Below are 6,467 nucleotides of genomic sequence, written 5' to 3' on the forward strand. Positions count from 1 at the left end.
CATAAAATCATCTTCACTTTCTTCTAAAGAGGAATGCAACAAGGTAGTTTGTAAATCATCATAATATTTTGTTACAGTTTCACTACCTTGTTTTAAGTGTTGCAACTTCTTAATCATGTCACGAGTATAATAAGCAGGGACGAAAGTATGTCGCATGGCAAGTTTCAAATCATCCCAAGTAGTAGGTATATAATCAGGGTGTAACCGACAATATTCACTCCACCAAACCAAAGCATAACCAGTGAAAGAACCAACCGCAACCTTAACCTTTTTATGTTCATTGAAATTATGGGAAGCAAATATATTTTTTATGTTGAACTCCCATTCAATATATAAAGCAAGTTTAAAACGGCCATTAAATGGTGGTATAGATACATTAACCTGATCATGTGCATTTGGATGTTTGTGCACCTCTCGTGACGGTTGTGGTATTTGCAAAGGTGGTGGCACGTCTCCCGCGATCGACAAAGCCCATGAATTGACTCTGGATCCTGTCATGATTAGTAGAACAAGAAACAAAACCCAAAAATAATGTTCCTATAACTACTAGGATGTGGTGGTAAAACGCTCACAGTAAAGCAAATATCAATGTCTTACAAGTTCTTACCATGCAGCAGGCGGTGATCGGCAACCAGCGGTGTCAAGTAACTCCGAATATTGAGTAAAGCGATTGCCAGGGGAGCGTACGTATACACGGTGTAGAAATATGTGGAGCTGGGTTGGCTATATATGGTAGCAAAAGATTAGCAATAATCAATTCAAAGATGCAATGTTGAATTAACGCTCAACGACGGTACTGTGCTGGTCCTAGGCTAGACCGGACTAGAGACGCGAGCCTAGAACACTAATGAGGTCACGGCGTAGCACAACTAGCATCAATGAAGGATACTAAGTAGCTCTTGACAGCAAGATATAAGTGAAGATCACAACAGCAGTGAAGATAATGAGGTGAAACAACAGCCAAGCAGGATATATCAACAACTTTGTCTCCAACTTTCCTCCGAAAAAGTTTGTGCCGATTTTTTTTTCTTCTCTCTCTTTTTTTCCTCACACTTTTTTTCTCTCCTTTTTTTTTCTCTGACTTTTTTTCCTTTTTTTTTCTCTCCTTTTTTTCTCTCTTTTTTTCTCCCTCTTTCCAAAACAAACTAGATAAGATGCAGATTGGATCAAGTGAAGATGTGAACGATCTCAACTATTATTATGACAATGAATGATGGGTAGCACGTGGTGGAAATTGATGGATGGGTGGTGGACAGCGGAAGAGATAATGATGCAGCGGTGGCGTGACTAATGTGAACAGAACTCGAAACTCTAAACGAACTAGACACTAAGCCAGCAACTCAACACGACGATGCAATCGATAATTCAACTATGCAATCAATGAAAAGAAAATTGCAAAGGCTCAGACTGGCTTGGACCAAGGATGAATAGATCTAACTCTTTTTTGTGGCTTTTTCTTGGACAATAGGTAAGAAAGTAAATCTAATCTAGGAAAACTGGAAATTCTCACCGAGCAACCTGAAAACTGATACCACTTGATAGAGGCGGGGTGTCCCGATCTTTCGATGAGATGATAACTATCGATTTGGTGGAGAAGACTTTGACGATCCGACTACAAACGTGCACGACGTTGCGCCTTAGCAATCGCTAAACCAATCTCCTGAGGTTACTGACGATGCTGAAAGCACGGTCAGCCTGACCACGAAGGTCTATTCCTGCAAGCAATCGAAGAACGAGCAAGAATATGATAAAGCAATCTGAATATTGCAAATAAATATGAAGTATTGATAATGGTGGGGATCCGGAAGCGGTCTTGGTCTGGTCGTTGGACACAAACGAAGTACACGAAGTTGCAATGGCTAACTTTTAACTAAACAAATCCCAAGGAAAAGCTACTAGATGGATCTACTTATATAGGAGCAAGGGGTGGCGGCCAAGGAGGTGGGAGGACGTCCCAAGGCAGCCTAAAACTAAATCTAGGTCGTACAAGGCCAATGGGCCCAAGTGGAGGTGATGTAACACCTTTGGACTTGTAGTTTGACTCGGATTCTGCTGCAGCATCAGATTGTTTCGTCCACAACTCAACGCTCCGGACGAATTTGAAGGTGATTCCAATTGGGTTGGAAAGTGCACGAAATCTAGTTTCCAACAAAAAAAGAATCGACCAATTCGGAGTCCGTATGAAAAACTTGTGTCCGTTTTGAGTCAGGTGTGTCTGTGCAGTCCGAATCTGAATCCGGAACGTGAGAGACTTGGACTCTATCTTCTCTTGGGCCAAAAGTGACGTGAGAGAACTTTTTGGACAGCAAATAAACATCTCTTTCTTCCTTATCTTCATATGTGGATTGTACAAATGTCCCATACACCTGCAATTAGACAAAACACAAAAGTGTGTGAAGTATTTTTGTTCTGGATAACATAAATAGATTATTGAATAGTTTGCACTAGAAATCACCTGACAAATATGCATATATGCAATATTTTTGGTCATATCCAAGGTAGTCATGTCCTCATCAACATAATCAGCATATGTAGAGATACTAAAATGCACACGAACAGTACGTGTTACCTTAACCTTGCCGCTGTTGTTGAACCATTGGATGTAGTAAGGATGTGGATGTGGTCTTGTGGAGAGAGAAAGCTTCTCCACCATCTCCATGCTAGCCAAGTTGTTGCAGCTCCCTCCGTCTATGATGACGCGCACAGAACGTTCCTTCACAACTCCCTTGGTATGGAACAAATTCTGCCTCTGATTTTGCTCAGCTTGTGTGATCTGCACACTCAAAACACGTTGAGCAACTAAACATTCATACCTGTCAGCGTCTTCAGGAGCCATGTATTGCGTCTCATGATCAGAATCATCTCCACCATGTTCTTCACGTGTAATAAGAGCCAAAGTCTCCTCATCATAGTCACTAGCAGACTCATATCCACCATCCGCGGTAGCAATCATCACACGCGGAGATTTGCATTCTCTCGCATAATGACCTCCTCCCTTACAACGACGACAAATAATATCACTTGTGTGCCCTGTTGATGCCATGGAAGAAGAAGAACGCTGTGCAGGCCCCGCAGGTGCGCTCTTGGCAGATAATGGTGGTTGTGCCTGTTTTCTTGTATCATGGCTGGAGGTGGCACCGGATGGAAGTGCTGGTGCAGTTGAAGTAGAAGATGCACGTGGTGTCCATGATGAAGGTCGGCCTGCAGAAAAGTTAGTTCGCCCCAATGCTTGTCGATCCTGCACTTCACATTCAGCTTTACAAGCAAGATGGAATAAACGAGTGATATTAGTATACTCCTTATAGTCTAGAATGGTCTGAATCTCTCTATTTAATCCACCCAGAAAACATGCAAGCATAGCTTCATTCTCCTCAACAATACCACATCTAATCATGCCAGTTTGTAATTCCTGATAATATTCTTCTACAGAATTTTTCCCTTGTCTTAAACGCTGCAATTTTTGAAGCTATTCACGTTGATAATATGGTGGAACCCAATGCGTACGCATAGCAGTTTTCAAAGCAGCCCAAGTAGTTGGAATAGGATATAATCTACAATGTTCAGACCACCATACACATGCAAAACTAATGAAAGCACAAACAGCGGCAGCAACTCGTCTCTCCTCAGGATATTGTAAACATGTAAATCGTTGTTCAGTTTCTAACTCCCAAGTAAGATATATATCAGGAACATATCTACCCTCAAATGGTGGAATATTCAATTTCAGTTTAGGAATATGGACATCATCTCGTACCTGAGGTGGTGGTGCAGGCCTACCATTACGAATATATACCTGAGGTCGACCTGCTGGTGGTGGTACAGGTGGCTGCACGTAGTGCTGATTTTGATCAACCTCATCCTCATAATCTCCCACATAATCATCCTCCTCCGCATCAGCAGCAGGAGCCACAGAAGTATCAACAGCAGCACCAACAGTTTGGCCAAACGCAAGAGGAACACGGCTTGCTCGGCGGAGGTCTGTTTCGCGACGTGGAGGTAGTCGTTGTTGTTGTTGTTGGAGAGGTGCGTTAGGTGCAGCGGGTGGTGGTGGTGGAAGACGCGCGAGCAATTCATTAAACTTGTTACCGAGCTTTGTTTCGAACGTCTTCTCAAGGCCAGTGATCTTCTCCATGGCCTCTTCAAAATTGTTCAGCACATCTTGCACCTGTTCAGTCATCATTTGCTGAAACTTATTATGAAGCTCCTTGTTCGATAAATTCTCCCAGTCAATCTCGTCGGCTTGTGATCCTGGCATGGTTAGCAGCAATAGAAACACACAAGAATATGATCCTACAGACTACGAACAAGTGGTGGTGGTGGGTGTCACAAATCCGTCAAGCAAAACTCAAATTCTTACCAGTTCTTACCCAGCAACAGGCGGTGATCGGCAACCGTTGTAGTCAAAACTCTCAAAGCTTGGATAGAGCGATTACCAGGGAGAGTCAAACGCACGACGTAGATGTATGTGGAGCTGGGAAGGCTTATAATATGGTAGCAAAAAGGGTCAGCAATAATCAATTCAGAGATGCAAAGTTGAATAAACGCTCAACGACGGTACTGTGCTGGTCCTAGGCTAGACTGTGCTAGAGATGCGAGCCTAGAACACCAACAAAATCACGGCGCGGCACGTAAACAAGGGAGGAGCACACTGAATTTTTTTTCTCTTTTTTTTTGCACTTTTTTTTCCTCTTTTTTTTCCTCCGCAACAAATTTTTTTCGAAAAAGTCTACAAATGGTCTAAAACCTGCCTAGCCAGAATTTTCCAGACTTAGTTTTTTTTTTGAAATTGGAACTATTTTTCTTCTGCGGATGGCTCGGAAGTTGGGGAGTCCTTCTCTGTCACGACTCAGAGTGTCGCGTGATCTGGAAATCGAGAACAATGCAACAATAACTGGACTCGGACTAGGACTGGTGGCGGAGATGAATCTAGTGGAACTCGGACTGGTGGCGGAGATGAATCTGGTGGAACACGGACAGGTGGCGGATATATGTTGCAGGTGAACTCGGATTGGCGTGATGGTGGCGGATATGTGGTGGCGTATATGGATTCTAAATCCTCAGATGCCTCCGAGACATGACCCCGGATTTACCTTTCCACCGGAGCTCACCCAGTTGATCCAGTAGCAGAACACATTGATGCAGTTGCTAGTCCAGAATCAGAATCAGGGGAACACCAACAACAACCCACCACCACCACCACCACCACCACCTGTTGATCACTTAGCCCGTTTTCTTAGGCTGAATCCGCCGGTGTTTTCCAGTAGCACCGAGCTGATAGTAGCAGATGATTGGCTCCGCAAGACAGCTAGAGAGTTGACCACAGCAGGATGCACAGATGCGGAGAAGGTGAAGTTTGCCGCACATCAGCTTGAAGGACCCGTAACATCATGGTGGGAGAATTTCACAGCCACTTTCCCTGTCGACACTGTCACATGGGACCAGTTTCAGCAGGCTTTTCGTACTGCCCATGTTTCAGCAGGATGCTATGGCCATGAAGAAGTGTGAGTTTCGCAACTTGCGCCAAGGAGGACGAACAGTTGGCCAGTATGTGGAAGACTTTAGTAAATTAGCACGTTATGCCCCAGATGACGTTGCTACGGATGCAGCTAAGCAGGAGAAGTTTTTGGAAGGACTGAATGATAAGTTGATCATGCAGTTGATGATAGCAACCTTCAACAACTACCAGGAGTTGGTAGATCGTGCTCTTATGATTGAAGGCAAGCAGCAACAAATTGAGAACCGCAAGAGGAAGTATGGACAAGGGAAGTACAATTCTGGAGCTCAGCAGAAGCCACGTTTTACCCCTAGATCGGGAGGACATTTTCAGCATACACATGGAGGAGGTAGTTGGCACAATCACAACGGCACCAAGAATGGTAATGGCAATGGAGGAAGCAGCGGCCAGAACCGTACCAACCCATCAACCCCAGCCAAGAAAGACCTGAGCCAAGTCACTTGCTTTAAGTGTCAGAAGACCGGACATTATGCCAATGAATGTCCTAAAGGCCAAAATGGCAATGGAAGCTCTGGGAAGAAGCCGAACCCTTTCAACAGGGGACAGGTGAACCACGTTAACGTGGAGGAGGTTGAAGAGCAGCCGGATGCTGTAATCGGTAAGTTTTTGGTTAAGTCATTTACTGCACTCGTTCTTTTTAATACTGGTGCATCACATTCATACATATCAAGGGGATTTGTGGATAAATATAACCTGCCCACTAAGGTTCTTAGAACACCTATGCTAGTAAGCTCACCAGGAGCGGAGTATATGGCCAGTCAAGGATGTAAGTGCCATTGAGTATAGGTAGGCATGTGTTTCCCTCGGATTTAATCATTTTGGAATCACAAGGATTGGATGTAATTCTGGGTATGGATTGGCTGTCGATGTATGGAGGAAACATCGATTGCGCCAGTAAGACAATTTTGCTTACCACCCCGGAAGGAAGAAGGATCAAGTATGTATCTCGACA

This window comes from Triticum dicoccoides, chromosome 5A (assembly GCF_002162155.2).
Source record: "Triticum dicoccoides isolate Atlit2015 ecotype Zavitan chromosome 5A, WEW_v2.0, whole genome shotgun sequence".
NCBI lineage: Eukaryota > Viridiplantae > Streptophyta > Magnoliopsida > Poales > Poaceae > Triticum > Triticum dicoccoides.